The 20,879-nt window shown below is 43.1% G+C and overlaps 1 protein-coding gene across 15 annotated transcripts in view; it reads left to right on the top strand.

The window, feature by feature from the left end:
- The first annotated feature begins 1,838 nt into the window (after positions 1-1,838).
- Positions 1,839-20,879, top strand: part of Numb (NUMB endocytic adaptor protein) — a 113,364-nt gene continuing 94,323 nt past the window's right edge. For 2 of the 15 annotated variants that reach the window (XM_076551019.1, XM_042260893.2), the window contains exon 1: positions 3,204-3,348. The gene's annotated coding sequence lies outside the window, so the exon portion shown is untranslated. The other 13 variants (XM_076551031.1, XM_076551030.1, XM_076551026.1 and 10 more) reach the window with 11 other exon arrangements.

Raw genomic sequence — 20,879 nt, 5'->3', positions numbered from 1 at the left:
CCCCTTGAAACATGACACACTGTAAAAAACAGGCGGAAAGAAACTAGCACCAGTGCCTATGAAGGCCGGGGGTATACTACAGTACTCCTCAGATATTGGGGTGCCACACCGAGTCCTCCATTTTCCACTCAGTTGGTGTTCATGAAAGATACACTTGCCCCTAAGATACTTGCCATCATGGTCTGAATCAAGAGGTTCAGGTTCAGGACAGACAGCACCTGCCTGGCCTCCACAGGCAGCCATACACCACAGGCTGCAGACAACCAGGCTCCAGGGCTGGAGCTTCCCAGGGGCGTTGGGGCTGGGGGTGGTGGTGGAAAAGTACACAGCACAGGGAAGAGGAGGCGAGCTGGCAGGTAATTCCGTTACAGGGTTACCTTGTGCATATAAAATCAAAGCGCAGGGGTCAAACGAGACTCTCCCCAGTTTTGATAACCCAACAGCCTTCTGTGACGTCAAAGTATGTGTCCTTTTGTTTGTTTTTCAAGGCAGGGTTTCTCTGTATAACAGCTCTGGCTGCTCTGGAACTTGTTATGTAGACCAGGCTGGCCTCGAACTCACAGACAGAGATCAGCCTACTTTTGCCTCCAAGTGCTGGGATTAGAGGCATGCGCCACCATGCTTGACAAAATATGTGTCTTTTTTTTTTTTTAAAGATTTATTTATTTATTATATATGCAGAAGAGGGTGCCAGATCTCATTACGGATGGTTGTGAGCCACCATGTGGGTGCTGGGAATTGAACTCAGGACCTCTGGGTGCTCCCAACCTCTGAGCCATCTCTCCAGCCCCATATATGTCTTAAAGCCTTCTTTATGTAAAGTTTTTCCTCTTCTTGCTGTTCATACACATTGATTTTAAATTTTCTCCTATTTTACATAGGAGAATGATAGAAGCAGATGTCCAAAAGCACTCAGGAAAACCTTGTTTTTAGTGGTTGAAATAATGAGTGGCTGACCTTTGTGGCCATTATCCACCAACTTTAGTGACAGCAGTTTGAGATCCTAAACTTAGATGGCGAGCCCCCTTGATGAGACTGGCCTAATTCTATGTTCTGTGTGGCACCCAGTCACCGGGGCTGTGGAAGAGCCATTATTACCTAAAGTACCATAATAATGGCCATGCCCTCCTGTGACGTCATTGTTTCCTATCTGCTAGGACATTAATTGCCTTCTAACTTGCTCTAAAATCGGTAGTACGGCACACCGCCAAGGCCAGGGAGAAGGAGGCTGCTGACACACATTAAAAGCCTGTGTAAAAGGCTGTTTGGATGTTGCCCTCTCACCGGGCAGCTTCCTGTTTGCTCGGGGTTACTTCATGTGCTATAAGCTATTGGACCAGGCTTTATGTCTTGACTTCTTGTCGTGGTCAGTGCACGGTCGTTCCCTGGGCGAAATGATTCAGACATCTCTGAAGTTATTTTGGCTTTCCCACTTTCCTTTTACGGATTTTCTGTGAGTCACTGAATTGAATGGGAGGTTATTTCTAAATTGGAAGGTGAGGATGAGAGAAAGGGGAGGAAGCTTCCGGAAGATAACTAGAGGAAAGAAAGAAAAAAAACCCACCTTATTGTTATGTATAGTTACTGGAGGAATAATTTCTGCTAAGCTTGATGATAGAAATGTGCAGTTTATTTAAACTCAACTAAAAATACAGGTTAGAAAATAGACAGCTCCCCCCACCCCCCACCCCAATCCCAAGCTGTACAGTTTTAGATTCTGGTTAGCTTGCTCTGCTAAGGGCAGAAGGTTAATAAATAGAAGAGATACGGGACAACGACTTACAGCCAAAAGGCAGGGGCAAAGTTCAAAATTTCCAAAGTCCACGCCTGGCCCCACGGGAAGGCCTTCACAGAAGACCTTGAGTTTGCAAATACAGACCTCCTTAAAGTTTATCACCGCAGGTTTGCATATTCCAGGCGGAATTGTGGAGAAGGTATATTTAAATTTGACTTAGAAACTGAGAGCGCCATCAGGCCAGCATTTTCTTATTTAGGAGCAGGAAAAGCAGAGGGAATGAAAAAGAAAAGCAGAGGAAGCTAATGATGAACGCATTTCTAGGAGCAGAGAGTTTTTATAGCAACACCAGATTTCTCAAAAATGCCTACTGGGATTTGTACCCAAATGAATAAGAAACGCAATCATTTATTCTCGTGTATTGTACCAAGCGAGGGTAGGAAAAAAAACAACTCTGCAATTCATTCAATGGTTCTAATTTAGAATGCTAGGAATAGGAGAGGTAGAGAGGGAGGGAAGGGAAGAAGGAGGGAGGGAGGGAGAGGGGCAGACATGAATATCAGCCACAGGAATAGAGAGAGAAGGAGGGAGGAAAGAGCGAGAGAGCGAGGGGGGATTTTAGTATCTGCAAGACAGCCTGTAATGCTATCTAAGAACAGCTGAACTTAAAAGCCAAGTACTGTAGGGAAGTGCGGGGTGGGGGTGGGGTGGGGTCGGGGTCGGGCCGGTGAAATTCTCATTTCCAAAGGGCCATAAGGGTAAGTCGCTGCCGGTTTATTCAAAACTTGGTGATGGTTGGTTGGCCACTTGGCAGACCCAGGAGAGTGGGTCTGGAAGCTGGAGAACCCTCACTATGCCAGACACTTCGGGTTCAGGACGATATTTATAATTGCAGCGGAAGCGGACTGCTGCTTAATAAAGGGCCGCGCTTTGCCCTCACCTAAAGCTTGGAGACTCCCGGAAAGAACTTCAAGGAAACTTCAAGAAAACCCGAGTCAACATTTTAATCTATGGACTGAGATACCTTTCTGCTGAGGGATTAGACCGTTCTTAAACACAACCTCTGAAGTCGATGTTTTGCAAGCGCTACCTCCCTAAGCTGGCAGAGAGGTTTTCCCCTCGTAGGAAGAGACCTGGACAAGGAAGAGTTTACAGCGCCAGCCCCACAACAAAGAGTTAACCCTTCCCGGTAACCTCGGACGTGAGCGTCTGCCCCTTCTCCGCTTTCTACTGCGCAACCAAACTGTGCACAGGGCTTGAACCAACCGCGGCCATCACACCCCTTGTCAGTTAAGGCAACAGACACTGGCAGTAGCCTATCACAACTTCGAACTGCCCACTCATCCACCAATTACAACTGAAGCTTGATCTAGGCCGGTCCCGGTCCGGGCGGGGGCGAGGACCCCGTCCAGGAAAAGGGGCGGTAAAGACACGTTGACGGGCAGGGAGCGTTAACCAATCGTAGCAGAGAGCCGCCGCCCCTCCACCCAATGGAGAAGTTGGAAGTGTCGTCTGGGGCGGGCCTGTTGTCATGGGGGAGGTGGTGGCGCTTGGTGGCTCCTGGCGGCCGAGGTAGAGTCTGAGGCGCCGGAGTTGTGCAGGGCCAGCGGCAGGTGAGTGCGAGCGAGGCGGGCCCGAGGTGCGGAGGTGGCGGCGGCCCGGAAACTCGAGCTTTGCGCTCCGGGAGGCGGAGGGCCCACGGGCCGGGGGTCGCGTCGTGGCCGGGCGCGGCGCGGCGCGGCGGGAGAACGGCTGGGTTCCTGCCGGCGGAGTTGGCGTTGGGAGGGTAGGTTGGCGCGGGACCCCGGCCGGGCAGGCCGGGAGGTTCCCCGGGGCAGTCCAGCGGCTCGGCCCGGGGGCGGGGGGCAGTGACCGGAGGCCGGCATGTGCGCGGCTTCCCGAAGAGACGGAGCTCCTGGGGGTGTGCGAGCGGGGGCGACCCGGAGCGAGCGGCCCTGGGGCCGGAGAGACGAGGGGGATCACCGGAGCTTCTGGGTGCGCTGGGAGCCGTGGGGACCGAGGCAACTGGGAGTGGCCCCTGTCGGAGAGAGCTGGGAGGTGGGGAGGCCGGGGTCCGGGGTGGCAGGGAGCGGAGGAAAGGAACCGAGTGGGGTGGTGCGAACCCTCCCCTCCCCAACCCCCCCGAGAAGGGCAGCGATCGGAGGAGGAGGAGGAGGAAGGGGCTGCGGGGTGGAGACCTTGAATTAACTGCTCGGGGAAGGGACCGCAGCGCCCTGCCCCCCCCCCCCCCCCACGGCGGGTCTGGGACCGGAGTCGGGACGGAAGACCCTCAGAGTGAAGGCTTGGGGCGGTAGGAGTTGGCATCTAAGACTAGGGTAAGGGTTCAGGGGAAAGTGGAAGTTCCCCGAAGCAAAATGGGATGGAGGTAAGAGGGGAAAGAGTCATTTCCCTGGAGGAAGGGAGTTGAGTAGATCTGGGAAAACTTGCCCGGCAGTGGGCGGCGAGTGGTCTTGTGGAAGCTGGCCGGGACAGTTGATTAACAATGGTGCCAGCGAGTGAGGGCTTCCGAAAAGAGCAGAAATGGATTTATACTAGCTAATATGCCGAGCAGGACCGTGGACACTGTCCTTAAAAGCAAGGTTAAAGTGTCTTGGAGGCTAGGGCTTTAGAAGTTACCTTTAGGATGACAGCGAAAATACTGGAAAATAAGGACATCAACAGGATGGGGAATTGGAGAGGAAAAGGGGAGGAGTAGCCTAACTAAAGGTGAAACTGTGACTTGATCAGAAAGAGGATATTCATGAAGCGGATAGCATGCCCTGCTTAACTGAAAATAAAAAGTCTTGTACAGCCACTCACCTGGTAATACTAACAGTTTTTACTTAGTGGGATTTAAAGTGTATTTTCTCACTTATTCATTCATTCATTCATTTTTGAGAAAGGGTTTAGTTCTGCAGCCATGGCTGGTTTCTATATAGACCAGGATGGCCTTGAACTCACAGAGATCCTTCTGCCTCTTGTCTCCTGAGTGCTGGGATTAGAGGCATTTCAAAAGAAAAAAGTAAATATTTGTAGAATTTTTGGTGTACAGAACTCAGTACTGGATTGTTACATAGGAAGATCCGAGATTTTAAACGCAGTTGCTTGCTGGCTTGGTACAGCTTGGTTGGCTCCATCTTAGGTTTCTGATTCAGTAGGCCTAGGGTGGGGCCAAGAATTTGCAGTTATCTCAAGTGATGCTTAATGTTCTTCAAGGGATCATACTCGGAGAACACCTTGCTTTAATGGAAAATGGCAGTAGTCAATAACCCAAGAATACCGGGATACCTGCCCATCATGCTGAAGAGATAGTAGGAGCAAATTCTGTGGGGAGGGGATTGAGAGAACATCTTATAAAGGATATCCACCTCCTCTCCCATTACTGTGGATGATACTCAGTATCTCACACATGCTAGGCATGGGCTCTGCCTCTGAGTGCTGCTTCTCCAATCCCAGAATATTTTTTAACATCTTTTAAAAATCGGATTATGATTACTTAGTAACTTTAAAAACTATTATTGTACCACCAGCGTTGAAAGTAAAACAGAATATACTAGCTTTGCATTTGTTGAAGGAAAATATTGTTTAGGGAAACTTCTTAATACATATGTTTTAGGTCACAATGTAAAATGTATTTCTTACATTTCTTAACAACCTTCAGAAAAGTTTGACACACTATTTTGAATCATGCAGTATGGCAGAAGCAACCCTTTAATATTAAGGAATAGGTTATTTATCTTTATTTTGTGGTAGCTTTTGGATGGTGATAGTCTTATTAAAGTATGTCAGTTTGATCTTATATATTGTATTGTGCCTCTGATTCTGTGGACCTTTGTTGGATACTGAGAATCTTTGGCATGGGTGCTTAGGAATTTGAGGCAGAGAAACAGTGGTGTTTCTCAGACGACTCTTGTTTTACGTGGCCCTCAGGCTTACCAGTTTTTCTTTCTTTAACCGTGGTCGAAGACACATGTATCGACAGATTAACATATAGTGCTGTAAAAGACACATGTGTAGACAGTTAACATCAAGCAGTTAACTCTAAATTGAGCTGGTGTTAGAATATTTCATGTATGAAAGATAAGCAAGCACAGAATAAACATTTCAAGAGAGAAAAATGAAAAGATAGCTCGCTTTTAAAGACTAATCTCAGCCGAGATGAGACAGGAGGATTGCTGAAAGATAGTGGTCAGCCTGGCTAGAGAATGAGACCAGTCTTCAAAAAAAACAAAAACAAAATTGGGGGCGAGGGTGGGATGGGGGGGGAGTACCAATGGGGTAGAAGCTTAACCACTGAGATACTCGTTTGTTGTAAAGGAGCTTTTGTTCTGGTAGGTTTTATTTTTCCTGAGAGTGAACTAGGTTAGGTGCATCCTAAATGTAGCTGACAGTATGTATTTGAAGCTGTAATAAGACTGTGACTGTTTTGTACTACTCTCGGATTAGTTTTTTTCTCCTGAAAGCCAGATGGCTGCCAGGCATGATGGTGCACAATTATAATTCGGACGCTTGGGAGAATGAAGCAGGGGAATTGATGTTAGTTGGAGGCTAGCCTGGGTTACATAGCAAGCCCTTCTCTCTCTCTTCATTTTTTATTTTTTTGAATTGGGGTTTCTCTGTGTAGCCCTGGCTGTCTTGGAACTGGCTGTGTAGACCAGGCTAGCCTGGAACTCAAGAGATCACCTGCCTCTGCCTCCTTAGCACCGTGATTGAAGGCGTGCGCCACCACACCTGGTGAAGCCCTTTTCTCAACAGCAATAGTACCAACAGAAACAAAACAAAACTGAAAACTAGATGGCTTATTTTCAAACTAGATGAGATTGATTTAGATCTGTTTTTATGGATATAAGAATAAAGAAAGCAGTTCTGAAAACTGAAAAAGATGATCCTTGCAGTTCTCTTTAAAAATCCTTAATCCATGGGATTATGTAACCTTTCATTAATGTTTTGTGAAATTGTGAAGAAATATTGCTGCAGCTTTGCATCAATATTTTTTAGTTTTTCCACTTTTTAAATTCTATTTCAGATGGTTCCAAACTAAATTTTGATTTCAAAAAAATTCTAAATAGAAGGCCAGAAAACATAATCATTTTATGTTTGATTTCAAAAATAGTCCTTTCACAAAATAAATTCACTATTTGGAGGTTGGGGTGGACAAATTTTCAAAACTGTAAACATTCAGTTTTTTACACTGAAATAAATGCAGTTAGTATTCCTATCACTAGCATGATTGTCCTTTAAGTCTTTGTATGTTTATATAGATTAGTTCTATACTAAGTGATGGGAGAATTAAAATCTTAAGTGGAGAAAAAAAGAAAATTCATTTCTCATAATGTTGGACATTGAGCACTTAGATTACTTGCTTTAATAACTGGACTTTATTCAGTTATTCACCCATAATTTAATCATACTTATCTAGGAATAGCTTTGATTGCTCAACTCATTTTACAGTGAAATTTATTAATCTGTCATTGAGTAAATTCTAAATCCCAAAGAACCCATTCCCACCTGTACTTGAGACTCACTCTCACTTACCAAGGCTTAGACAAGTGATTTTTAAATGCAGTTTTAATTAGTAATAGTTAATTATTTGGTTTTCTATTTCAGGAGGTCTATCCTTCCATTATAATAGCTTCTGTTCAGCCTTTTCTGCCTCCTATTCTCAACTGCTCATACAGTAAATCTTTGGAAATGTTGGTGCCCGGGAATCCAGTCTGTAAAATCACAAACTCCCTTTATCTGACTTTTACTTTACTTCAAGAATTCCTTTATCAGAAAAGACCCAGTAGTAAAGTTACCACCTTTTTGAAAAGTATTTTATTCAATAAAGTACTTGAAGCTTTTTAAACCTTGGCATTAGAAATTTTGATTTTATAACATCCTATGAATTTCATTATTAGATGTAGAAATGCTGTACAAGGCTTTAGGATACATATTTAGAATTAAGACACGTTTAAAGAGGGATTTTGGAGAATACAAACTATGCACTTTGAAGTCTTGACGCAAAAGGAGGGTTGAAATTAAGGGAGAATACTGACATGCTTAAGGACTCCAGAGTCTGGAGGATCTGCAGGAAATGTGGCTAGAGGAGTGAGCTGTTCTTGGCAGTTTTCCTGGAGTGACATATGTAAAGGAGGACGATCCTATTTGCAACTTTCTGCATGGACTTATTCTTAGTTCTCTACAGTTTCTGCTGCTTTGTTTTCTTCCAGTCAGGAAATAATGCTAGAACGCAAGTCAGTAGACTGAGGTTTGTGAGTCCTGGCGGATGAGAAGATGGGCAGGACTCTCTAGATTTATTGTTTCCCTCATCCTTCAGTGCTGGTGATCTAACCCAGAGCCTTGGGTATGCTAGGCAGGGCTGAGCTACAGCCTTGCCTCAGCCATGGGGATTTATAAGAAACCTCAGGATTAACCAAAGAGCTTTTGTGTTAGCCATTAATGTTCAGTGACTTCCCCTTCTGTCCCTACCACAAGCTCAGTTTCTTTCCATTTATTGCTGTATTTTTAAATTATGTGTGTGTGCAGACTTGGCAACAGGTTCTTTACTAGGTGAGCCATTTCATTGGCTGTTTTGTTTTTCACGTACTGGGGATCAAAACCAGGGCCTCATGTATGCTAAGCCAGTATTCTACTATTGAGCTGTACCCCATTCCTCTCTACTTATTGTTGCTACCTTATGCTTTTATTTCTTTTTCTTATTTTATTTAATTATTTTTTTAGGTGCTGGAAATCAAACTCATGGCTTTGTATGTGCTAGGCAAGTGTTTAAGCACTGAGTTTTAGTCCCAGTCCTAGGAATACTTAGGATGATTCCTGGGCATCTTTTAAAGGTTGTTTGTTTGTTTGTTTGTTTTATTGTTTTTTGTTTTTTGTTTTTTCCTGAGACAGGGTTTCTCTGTGTAGTTTTGCGCCTTTCCTGGAACTCGCTTTGTAGCCCAGGCAGGCCTCAAACTCACAGAGATCCACCTGCCTCTGCCTCCTGAGTGCTGGGATTAAAGTTGTGCGTTGCTGCCCTTTTAAATTTTTTTTTTTTTAAAGATAGCAGTAGATTTTTTTTTAAGATTCATTTATTTATTATATATACACTATTCTATCTGCATGTATGCCTGCATGCCAGAAGAGGGCACCAGATCTCATTAGTTGGTTGTGAGCCACCATGTGGTTGCTGGGAATTGAACTCAGGACCTCTGGAAGAGCAGTCAATGCTCTTAACCTCTGAGCCATCTCTCCAGCCCCTTTTAAATTTTTTAAATTTTATTTGGAAGTAGGATTTCAATCCATAGTTCAGTCAGGTCTCATAATCCTTTAGCCTCAGTGGCCTGAATACTGGTTATTACAGGTCTGTACCAAGATATAACATCTATGCCTTACATTTTTTAAACTAGTTGTCAAAGTCTTGAATTACCTTCCTAGGCAGCAAAAGCTTAATTATGGTAACTTGATTATATTGTTTATATGTTAATTCAGAAAATGATTATTAGATTTTTTTTTTCCCTAGGGTTTTTTTTTTGTGTGTTTATTTTGCATTTTTCAGACAGGGTCTCATGTACCGTAGGCTGGTCTCAGACTTGTAACATAGCTAAGGGTAACTTTGAACTCCTGATTTTTCTGTCTCCACCTCCAGAGTAGTAGAATTAGAGGTATTGTGCCACCATGGAACCCCCACCACCTCTACCGACATGCTTTGGTAGGGAAGAAGAGGGATTTAAGTCAGTAGAGCAATGAAATAAAGGCAGAGTGAGAGAAAGGAATAACTTATAGAAATTGGCCAAGTTTTTTATTTATTTAAGATCTTGATTACCTTTCCCTTTGGGAAGATTTGTGCATATGTATATCTTAGTACATTTCCGTTGTATTGTGGATAAGATTACTACTTTTATTTTCATTTTTTATGTGTATGAGTGTTTTGCCTGCAGATATGTATGGGCCCTGTGTGTGTCTGGTCCCCTCAGAGGTCAGAAGAAGGCATTAGATTCCCCTGGAACTGGAGTTACAGATGGTCTGAGCCATCATGTGGCTTTTGGGAACTGAACTCAGGACCTCTGGAAGAGCAACAAGTGCTCTTAACTGTGGAGTGCTCTCTCCAGCCCTGCATTACTGCTTTTTAGTATAAGAATGAGTCTGCTGTGGTGGTGCACGCCTTTAATCCCAGCAGTTGGGAGGCAGAGGTGGGTAGAGGCCAGCCTGGTCTACAAAGCAAGTTCCAGACAGCCAGGACTGTTACACAGAGAAACCCTGTCTCAAAAAAATAAAATAAAATAAAATAAATAAAGTAAAATTAAAAAAAATGAGCCCCTCCCCCAGATGTATTAGTTCCTTTCCTCCTCGCTGTGACAGATTCCCTGAGAGAAGCAACTGAAGAGAGGAGGGTTCACTTGTAATTTACGGCTTAGAGGGCTAGAGTTCACCAGGCAGGGACGGCCTGGTGGCTGGGGCTCCGTCAGCGTCAGCGCAGGAGGAACCTGTGTTGTAGCTTGTTCCCTCTTGGCAGATTGGGAAGCAGAGAGCTGGGGCTGGAACTGGGCTGACCTGTATAGCCCTAAGACCTACTGCCTAGTGACCCATTTCCTCCAGCAAGGTTCTGCCTTCTGAAAGTTCCACAGCTTCCCCAGAATAGCACTGCTTGGATGCCAAGTGTTGAAATACAGAGCCTGAGGCACATTTTACATCCAAACCACATTTCTTTTTTTTTGTCCTTGTCCCCCATAGACTCAGGTACCATCTCATAATGTGAAATATATTTAGTATTTATGTAATTGTGCCAGTATCAAGAGTTACTAACATCCAAAGCCCAAAGTCTCTTTTGATCCTTACGGCAAACTTAGCTGTGAGCACCTCTAAAATAAAAACAGGCTGCACACTTCCATTGCACAGTAGAAGAATGACGGTAGCAAGGCTAAAACTCATCAGGGAAAGGACAGATCCTGTGGCTCCGTATCTGCCTTCTGGGTTTGGGGTTTCGTACTCCATTGGATTAGAGCTCTGCCCTCAGTTCTGTCACCTGTAGCAATGTGGCCTTTCTCGAGGGCTGGCTCTCCTCAGTACCTGCATGCAGTCTCACTGAGACTTATTAATTTTGAAAGCTCAGCATATAGCTTAGGCTTGTTCCCAATAGCTCTTATAACCTAAATTAACCCGTTTATATTAATCTCTATTCTGCCACGTGGTGTTACCTCTCTTCCATCATGCACCTCCTGTTTCCTCTCCGTGTCTCCTGGTGTCTCTTCCTTTCTTCTTCCCAGAGCTCTCTCTGCCCAGAAGTCCCACCTGTACCTCCTGCCTAGCTATTGGCCATTCAGCTTTTTATTACACCAATCACAGCAGTACACCTTCACGCAGTGTACAAATAGCTTTTTCCAGCAGACTACTCCTGTTCCTGGTATCTCCTACATGCTAGGTTTCCATTGCAATTTAGACTTCACCCTTACAGTGTCACATATCACATTCTCAAGGCCTCTTTGTAGAGCCTCCTCTGATTACATATTGCCTGGCCTCATTGGTTTGTTTTTTCCTGAAACCTTAGCATAAGCATGGCTCCAAAATCAGCACCACCTGGATGGTGCCAGATTCTGTTGCCAGCTCAGCATGTAGCTTGGTTTCCACATATCATAGTTGTAGCAGTCTCTGGGTGGGCCTAGAATCCTAGGTGGCCCTGTTGGATCAGGGCACCACTGCTCTGGCACTCTGTTCAAACACTCCCCCTTCTCTTTTATTTTATCTCCCCCCCCTCCCTCCCCAGACAGGGTTTCTCTGTGTGGTTTTGGTGCCTTTCCTGGAGCTCACTCTGTAGACCAGGCTGGCTTCGAACTCGCAGAGATTTGCCTGGCTCTGCCTCCCAAGTGCTGGGATCAAAGGTGTGCGCCACCACTGCCCGGCTGGATGGCACTCTCCTTTTTAATTGAAGATTTTCCAAAGGAGTTTGCAATGCTATACCTAAGAGCTTCCTATGAGTGGGGTCTTGCAAAGTGTATGGCTTTTCTTAATTATAGTCAGTTTAATAACTGAATATGAGCATTTGTCCATATTTACCTCATAAGCAACTTTAAATGTTCTCATGCTGTTCTCCTTGACAAACTGCACATTTTTCATGTCTTTCTGTTCCATTTTAGCTTAGAATTCTCACTGAAAACCTAGTTGAAGGCAGCCAGCAATAAACATGCCACAGCCTATATTCTATGCTGTGTTGAAATTTTCTCTGCCAAACAATTAATACATTTTGAATTCAGTCTCACTCAAATTAATCAGGATATAGAATATAGTCAGATTTTTTTTTCCAAAATGTAACATGAATTGGGCCTGTAGCCCGATTCCTATTATATCTTTTTCTTCCTCAAAACTTCATGAGTCTTTACTGTCTGTATATCTAATGGCATTCTGTTCTTCCACACTCCCACCAGAATGGCCTGGTAAGCTCTGTTGACAGCATTCCAAGACTTCTTTAGCTTGCTGATCTGAACTCTTCCACATTCTTTCCACAAATTAGTTCCAAAGGCCTTCGAACCACACAGTCAGGCTTATTACAGCAACAGCCCCATTCCTGGTACCAATTTTCTGTATTAGTTAACCTTTGTCACTCTGGAAAACTAAGGTAGGAGAGGTTGGTTGACTCTGAGTCATGATTTAGTGGGAATACAGTCCATTTTATCAGGGAAAGCATGGCTGCTGGGACTCTGTCCATGGTGACTGGTGTCTGGGCATGGCTTGTTGCATCTAGGCAGACCAGGATAGACCAGGATAGAGAACTTGGGCTGGAAATGAGCCTGCCCCTAGAAACCTATTTCATGTAGCTAGGCCCCACCTCCTAAAGGTGGAACAGTCTCCCAAAACAGTGCCACCATCTGGCTACTGAGAGATCAACATACGAGCCAGTGAGCAGTGAATCCAAACCAATAACACATTTTAGTTCTTGGTATTCCTTAATTAAGATAAATCACTCTGTTCCCTTCTTAAAACAAAAAGACAAATCTGGACTCTTACAGAGCCACAGATTAACCTGATTATTACAGAGGCATATCTGTATCTGTCATATAGTAAATTTGGAAAAGATGTGATTTGTGTCTAGATGAAGCACGATAAAATAGACAAAATCCAAGTTTTATAATTGTATAAGAATTATCTTTATCTTATTAATTTAATTTATATCTTATTAATTAGTTTATAAGACCTCTCAAACTCAGTTTTTCATCTATAAAATTGAATATATTTCTATACTCAATACCAGATTGATATTGATAAATAAATGAGAAACATTCTGTAATTGCCTTGTTTGTGATAAGTATTGAATACATGATATTGGTAAATTGTTATAATTGAAAAAACTTTAGACTTACAGACTTCTCTTGTAAGGTGGGCTAGTATCCCAGATACTGTAATTATATGCTATTTGGCAGTGAGGGGAAAAAGTAGACCATAACATTTTACATATGAAGCTGGAGAGATGGCCAGTGGTTAAGAGCATATACTGCTCTTGTGGAGGACCAGAGTTTGGTCCCTGGCACCTGTCAGGCAGCTCTTTACCTCCTGTAACTCTAGCTCTAGGGGATTCAGCATCTTCTTTTGGCCTCTGGGTGCTGCCCTTATGTATAAACATTCACAACAGACAAACACATAGATACACAATTATAAATTTAAAAAGTGAAGACTTACATTTTAAAGCACTTAGCTATTGTTGTTTTTGTGGTTTTGGCTTTTTGTTGACTTGGATTATAAAACTCAAGGCAAATTAGGCCAGTATTTTATTGTGTACTTAAAGGCTCTGTCTCTAGCATATAACCAGATCCGCTTCCAAATAAGTAAGTAAATAACAATGGGAAGGAAGTATTAACTTTTTTTTTCCAGAAAAAAAAAAATTCAACATTATATTGATGTGGTTTTTTTTTTTTTGTTGTTGTTGTTTTTTGTTTTTCGAGACAGGGTTTCTCTGTAGCTTTGGAGCCTTTCCTGGAACTCACTCTGTAGGCAGATCCACCTGGCTCTGCCTCTCGAGTGCTGGGATTAAAGGCATGCGCCACCACCGCCCAGCTATATTAATGATTTTATTAACATCATTGCTTTTAATGAATAATTTCATTTACTGCTACTATTAATGGTTTTATTTATGTTTGTTTTAAATAGTCTTGCTCCGTAGCCCTGCTGGTCTGTACTTACTGTTTAGTCCAGGCTGCCTGTGAACTCATAGCTCTTCTTCTGTCTCAGCATTCCAAGGTCTGGGACACTTAGATAAACATACATAAAAGGTTGAGCTGGGACCCTTCCACACCTATACCCAAAAATTACCTCAAAATAGGTCATAAATGGTAGAAAATATATACAATATAGAGATATGTTGAAAGAATATGTAATATAGAAAATTCTCTAAAGATGGTAGAAAAGATTTGCAAATTGTGTCTGGTAAGAGACTTATATCCATACATATAAAGAAATTTTATAACTCATAACAATGAAAAGACAATTCATTTTTAAAAGATAATTAATCCATTGATAGATCTAAATGGGCATTTCTTCAAAGATACAAAAGGCCAATAAGCACATTAAAAATTCTCAGCATCATTAGCCATCAGAAAAATGCAAATCTACCTGGCATCTATTAGAATATCTATCTGCTTAGCATTTATAAGAATGGTTATAGGTAGTCTTACACATGGTGGCACAAACCTGCTTGTAATCTCAGTTCTAGGGAGGCTGAGGCAGAAGTATAGATTTAAGTTCAGCCTGGGCTATGTAGCATGACTTACATTAAAACAAATAAAAAATAAGGGAGTATAGCATTCAGTGTAGTCTCTTGATCCCCAACATGGCGGGGGACGGGCAGAAACAATAAGTGCAGGTGAGGATGTGAAGAATCTGGGACCCTGAGCTGAGTGTGCTGGGGCACAATTATCATCCCCACACTCAGGAGGGGGAGGGGGAGGAGAAGGAATTTATGGTCTATGTCTGCCATATAGTAGAGTGAAGGTCAGCCTGGGCAATATGAGAGCCTGTCTGAAGGCCCTCTGCACATGTCTTACGGTTGTCCAGCTTGCTCTTCTTGTGGGACTCCTAACAGTGGGAGCAGGGGTTGTTTCTGACCCTGTTGCCCACTTTGGGACCCTCTCCTCCTACCAGGTTGCCTTGTCCCCCGTTAATAGGAGAGGAGGTGCCTAGTCTCACTGCAATTTGATATACCATGGCTGGTTGATATCCATGGGAGGCCTGCCCTTTTCTGAAGAAAAACTGAGGAAGGATTCGGGGTAGGGGAAGAAACTTCGGTCAGGATGTAAAAATAAACAAAAATAGATATAAAAAAAAAAAGGAAAAGAAAGAAATTGAAATCTCTGTTCTCATTGCCTGTGGGAATGTGAATCCTGCAACTGCTTTTTAAAACGCCACAGGATGGGGCCCATGAAATGGCCGGTGGATAAAAGCACTTGCCACACAGACCTGGACACCTGAGTTTGGTCCCTGAAACCCACATAAAGGTTTCCAGAAGGAACCAACTAACTCTAGATACACACACACACACACACACACACACACACACACACACACACACACACACACACACACACACACAAAACAACAACAACAACAAAATCCAAAACTAAAACCCCTACCATATAATCCAACTATACCACTACTAGATATACCCAATAGAAATAAAAGTACATGTCCACACAAAAGTTCATATAGGGGAGCCAAAGAGCTGGCTTGTTGATTAAGAGTGTTTGCTACGTGGGGCTGGAGAGATAGATGGCCTAATGGTTAGGATTACTTGCTGCTGTTGCAGAGGACTCAGGTTCCAGCCCCCACATTAGGTGTAGCAGGAATCTTAGAAGATCTTATTAATAAAATCAAACCTGAAGTCAGGTATTGGGGTGAATGCTGGAAGACCAGAGAAGCAGAACAAGCCACAGCCACCTCACCTTTCCAGTTCCTCAGCTGATCCTGTTTCCTCAGACTGGAAGCCTCGGTATCCTCATCCAGAATGGATTTCAGCTGAACTGCTGCTAGAAGCCTAAAAGCTTAATCAGCTAGTTCCTGGTTTTCACGCCTTATATACCTTTCTGCTTTCTGCAATCACTTTCTGGGATTAGAGGCTCTTGTTACCACGCCTGGCTGTTTCCAGTGTGGCTTTGAACTCATAGAGATCCAGGCGGATCTCTGCCTCTGGAATGCTAGATTCCAGGATTAAAAGCGTGTGTGCCACCATTTTCTGGCCTCTATATCTAGTGGCTGTTCTGTTCTCTGGCCCCAGATAAGTTTATTAGGGTGCACAATATTTTGGGGAACACAATATCGCCACAATTAGGTATTCATAGCTGTTAACTCAGTTCCAAGAGATCCATTGCCCTCTTGGCCTCTGTGGTGGACCTGCATACATATGGTACACATAAACTCATGCAGACACACACACACACACACACACACACACACACACACACACACACACACACACACACACAAATTAAAAAAAAAAGTGCTTGAATACTTTTCTGAGATCTGTCCCCAGCAACCACTTCAGGCAGTTCATAACTGCCTATAATTCTAGCTCCAGGGACTGATGTGCTCGCTGGCTTCCTGGGGCTAAAAGTGTCAGCAGTGGGGCTGGTGGATGACACAGTGGCTAATGGCACTTGCCCTGGAAGCCTGACAGGCAATCTGAGTTTGACCCCAGGAGCTCGTGTAGAGGTGGAAAGAGAACTGACTTCACAAAGTCCCCTGTCCTTTGACCTTTATGTGCGTGTCATGACATGTATGCTCCCCACACACGCTATACAGACACTAACAGCCAGCTTTTTGTTTGGTTTTTAAGTAAAATGTGGGCCGAGGATGTAGCTCATCAGTGGTCGAGTACTAACGTAGTATTCGAGAGGCACAAGAGTTGATTTCCAGTACTATCAAGAAAAGAAAACTTGTGAGATTTTCTTTCAACTTGTGAGATTTACTTGGCATTTTTGAAATAAAGCAACATTTGTAGAACTCTCTTTTTGAGTTAGAGTTAAAATATATATATTATCAATACATCAAATATATTATTAAAAATTACACACATACATACACATATATATAGTTTGTTTTTTTGCAGTGCTGGGGATCAAAATCCAGGGCCTTGTACATTTTAGGCAAGTGTTCTACCACTGAGCTATCTTCTCATCACTAAATTGGGCTTTTAGTGTTTTCCTTATGATTTTTGAAAAGTTATTGTATTCTTTACACGTATGGTGTTCTGTTTGCATGTCTGATTGTGCACCATGTACATGCAGTGCCTGTGGAGGACTGAAGAGGGTGTCAGATGCCCTGAAACTGGAGTGCACCCTGTTGTGAGCTGCCATGTGAACGCTGGGAATCAAACTGGGCTCCTCTGGAAGAGCAGCCAGTGCTCCTCATGGCTGAGCCATCCTCCAGCCTGATTTTAGTAGGCCTTTATCTCTTCTGAATGTCTTGAAAGCAAAACCAAAGGGATCTATATCTATCTATTATTGATATATCACACACACACACACACACACACACAATATCTTTTACTGATTGTGTGTGTGTGTGTGTGTGTGTGTGTGTAGTGTATATGTGTATATATTTTATATTTGGGTTTTATGTGTCTCATTTCTATTTGTAGGGTTCAATTTCAGAATAGGAGGCCAGTTCTTTGCCAGATATGAACTGATTTCCTGGGAAGACAGGTTGTTGGCCTGACTTCTGGCCATGTCTTCCCTCTCTTTTGTTGCCTTTTAAAAGCTGAGTTTTGTTCTGTGGAAAATCACTAACTCTTCTACTTATTTTAACTAACTCAGATTAAATGTGTTGGTATATGTTTAGGTTGTACTGAATTCTGTATTTTTCATTATTATAGATTTATTATCAGACCTTGAAGAACTTTGATTTCATTTGATAAATAGAATATTTACATCTGAAACTATACTCTTATTTTTTTGGTCTTTTCCCTGTGTCCAGTAGATCTAGTTGGTGAGGGGTATGAATCTCTCATTTAGTTTTTCTCTCTCTCTTCCTTCCTCTCTCCCTGTCACCTTTAATCCCGGCAGAGGCAGAGCCAGGCGGATCTCTGAGTTTAAGGCCAGCCTGGTCTACAGAGTGAGATCCAGGATAGTCAGGGCTACACAGAGAAACCCTCTCTCAGGAAAAAAAAAAAAAAAAAAAGAGTGGAATTTAGTATCACCATCCTTCTGTTCCTCCCAACAGAACAGAGGATTGTAGAGGTCCTCGGGGATGGTCAGGAACAAGTTCTTTGGATTTAAGAACTCTCAAAAATTAAGCCCTGGCATGGTGATTCTGCCTTTAATCCCAGCATGTCAGGAGGCAGAGGCAGGTTGATCTCTGTGAGTTAGAGGCCAGCCTGGTCTACATAGCCAGCTCTAGGCCAGCAGCAACTAACAGTGATACCCTGTCTCAAAAAGAAGAAAGAAGAAGAAAAAACTCCCCATTTTATTGCCAGTCATATTTACTGTGCAGTGCCACCCGTTTGTGAGGGAGTCAGGTCTTTCTTTGCCACTTTGTAAATCTCCTTCACTTGTCAGGCTTCCCCTTGGGGGGGGCGGGATGGGGCAGAGCTGACTAGGACTGGAGTAGGCTTTCACTGGGAGCATGCATGTAACTCATGGCAGAGGCCGCCTGGCAGCAAAGAGCTTGTTGTTGAGCTAGGGTCTCACTGTGTAGCCCTGGCTGGCTTGGAATGCAGTGTGTACAGATTGGCTGAACTTGCAGCTGATTTTCCTGCCTTTGTCTCTCGAGTGCTGGAATTGTAGGCATGTATCATCACTACACTTGTCCTTCGTACATATTTTTGCTAGACCTATACCTAATTTTTGAACCTCTTTTCCTCTTCTCTCACTTTGAGACGGGCTCTCACTATGTAGCGCAGACTTGGAATCAAACTCCCAAGAGTAGGATTATAGGCTTGTACCACTATACCTGAGTGTAGTGAGGAGCTTCAGGGTTTTTTGTTTGTTTGTGGTGTTGTTTTTGAGACAGGATTTCTCTGTGTAGCCCTGGCTCTCCTGAAACTCATTATTTGTAGACCAGGCTGAACTTGAATTTACAGAGATCCTCCTGCCTCTGCCTCCACAGTGTCAGGATTAAAGGTGTGCACCACCACTGCTCAGTAGAACTTTAGTTTTTAATTAGCATACAAAGTAACAGATTTTCTATTGGCTTTTTCATACATATTTAGTTTCGATTGATTCTGTTCTCTTTCCTTCTTTTAAATGTGTTAATACACATTTTAATATGATAAATACTTGAAAATAGTTTACAACTGCTGTGAACTATTTCATTAATGGGTGTATCATCATTTGTGCAATCAGTTTTCATAACAGGAACATTTAGATTGTTTAATTCCAGTCATAAATATGCTTCATTGAACATTTTTTAAAATGTGCTTTATGTGTATGTGTGTTTTGCCTGCATGTGTCTAAGCATACCACTTGCATGCCTGGTGCCTGTGGAGGCAGGAAGAGTTTCCTTTGTAGCTTTGCGCCTTTCCTGGAACTCACTCTAGCCCAGGCTGGCCTCTGAACTCACAGAGATCCCCCTGCCTCTGCCTCCCCAGTGCTGGGATTAAAGGTGTGTGCCACTACTGCCCAGCTAATTTTATTTTTTAAAATACTTGTTGGGAGGTTTTCCGATTCAAGGTCTCACTGTGTGGCTCTGGCTGTCTTGGAACCATGCCTGGCTAATAATTTATTTTTATTTAATGTTCATTGGTATTTTGCCTGCATGTATGTCTGTGTGAGGGAGTCGGATCCCCTGGAACTGGAGTTACAGACAGGTGTGAACTGCCATGTGGGTGCTGGGAGTTGAACCTGGGTCCTCTGGAACTGCTTTTACCCACTGCACCATCTCTCCAGCCCTGAAACAATATTATTTAAAATATATGCTACCTCTATTAAAATGTATATATTATGGGGAGAAAGTAGTAACTGATTTCTGAAGTTTGTGTATATTTGATGAATTCAACATTGTCAATCATTGGAATACTTAAAATATGATCAAAGGGTTGAAGTAGAGACTCAGTAATAGAGCCTGAGCTTAACCTAGGTTTAGTCTTCAGCACTAAAACTACAAAATAAGAAAGTAAGATCATTAACTTTTAAGTATTTCCTTTTTAGTGATGGAAACAACCACTTTAAATTTTTTTTTTTTTTTTTTTTTTTTTTTTTTTTTTACTGAATCAGTGTAATCTGTAATTACAGTCTAAATATTTAGTCTTATACCCACAGACAAGTGTAGTCTTCACACTTGATCAAGGACATTTCTCCGTGCAACAAACAGCATTACAGAAAAGCACAGCCGATCAAAATGCAGAGTTGTGAAGCCCAGTCCCAACTTACATATCTACAGCACAACTCCTGCACCTGAGGCTCGGGATCATTTTAGAAAGGGGGTGCGTGTGCGTGTGCGTGTGCGTGTGCGTGTGCGTGTGCGTGTGCGTGTGCGTGTGTGTGTGTGTGTGTGTGTGTGTGTGTATAAAGACTGGAGGTCAATGTTAGGTATCTCCTTAGCTACCTACTCTCTACTGTATTTAAACATTTTTAAGTTTTATTTTATTTTGTGTATATGAGATTTTGTGTGTGTTTGTTCACCAATGCCTGGTGCTGGTGGAGGACAGAAGAGGGTGTTGGATTCCCCAGAACTGAAGTTATAGGCAATTGTGAGTACTGGGTGCTGAGAACTGAACCCGAGTCCTCTGGAAGAGCAACCAGTGCTCTTAACTACTGAGCCATCTCTCCAGCCCCATCCCTCCCACCCCACTCCTTTTGTGAGACAGGATCTCTCACTGACCCTGGAGCATATTAATTCTGCTACACTGGCTGGCCAACAAGCCCCAGGGAACCTCCTCTTTCTGCCTCCTCGGTCCTAGAACTGTAGGTGTGCACTGCCATGCTCTGCTTTTTGTGGGGGTACTTGGGATCCAAACCTAGGTCTTCACACATGCACAACAAATACTTTGTTGTGACTGAGCCATTTCCCAAGGTCCTAAATATCTTAACAAGTATATTTTACTACTGTAAATAGTAAATGGATCTAGACTTATTAACTTGATCTGTAAGAGCAAAACCTAATTTGTAATTTAAAAAAAAAATGAAAAGCAGTTATTCCAAGTAAGTGACTTTTCAGAGTTTCATGCTGCAGTGATAATTCATATTGG

This window comes from Peromyscus maniculatus, chromosome 14 (genome assembly GCF_049852395.1).
Source record: "Peromyscus maniculatus bairdii isolate BWxNUB_F1_BW_parent chromosome 14, HU_Pman_BW_mat_3.1, whole genome shotgun sequence".
Lineage (NCBI taxonomy): Eukaryota > Metazoa > Chordata > Mammalia > Rodentia > Cricetidae > Peromyscus > Peromyscus maniculatus.
The sequence above is the reverse complement of the archived record's forward strand: the minus strand, read 5'-3'. Positions and strand labels throughout refer to the sequence as shown.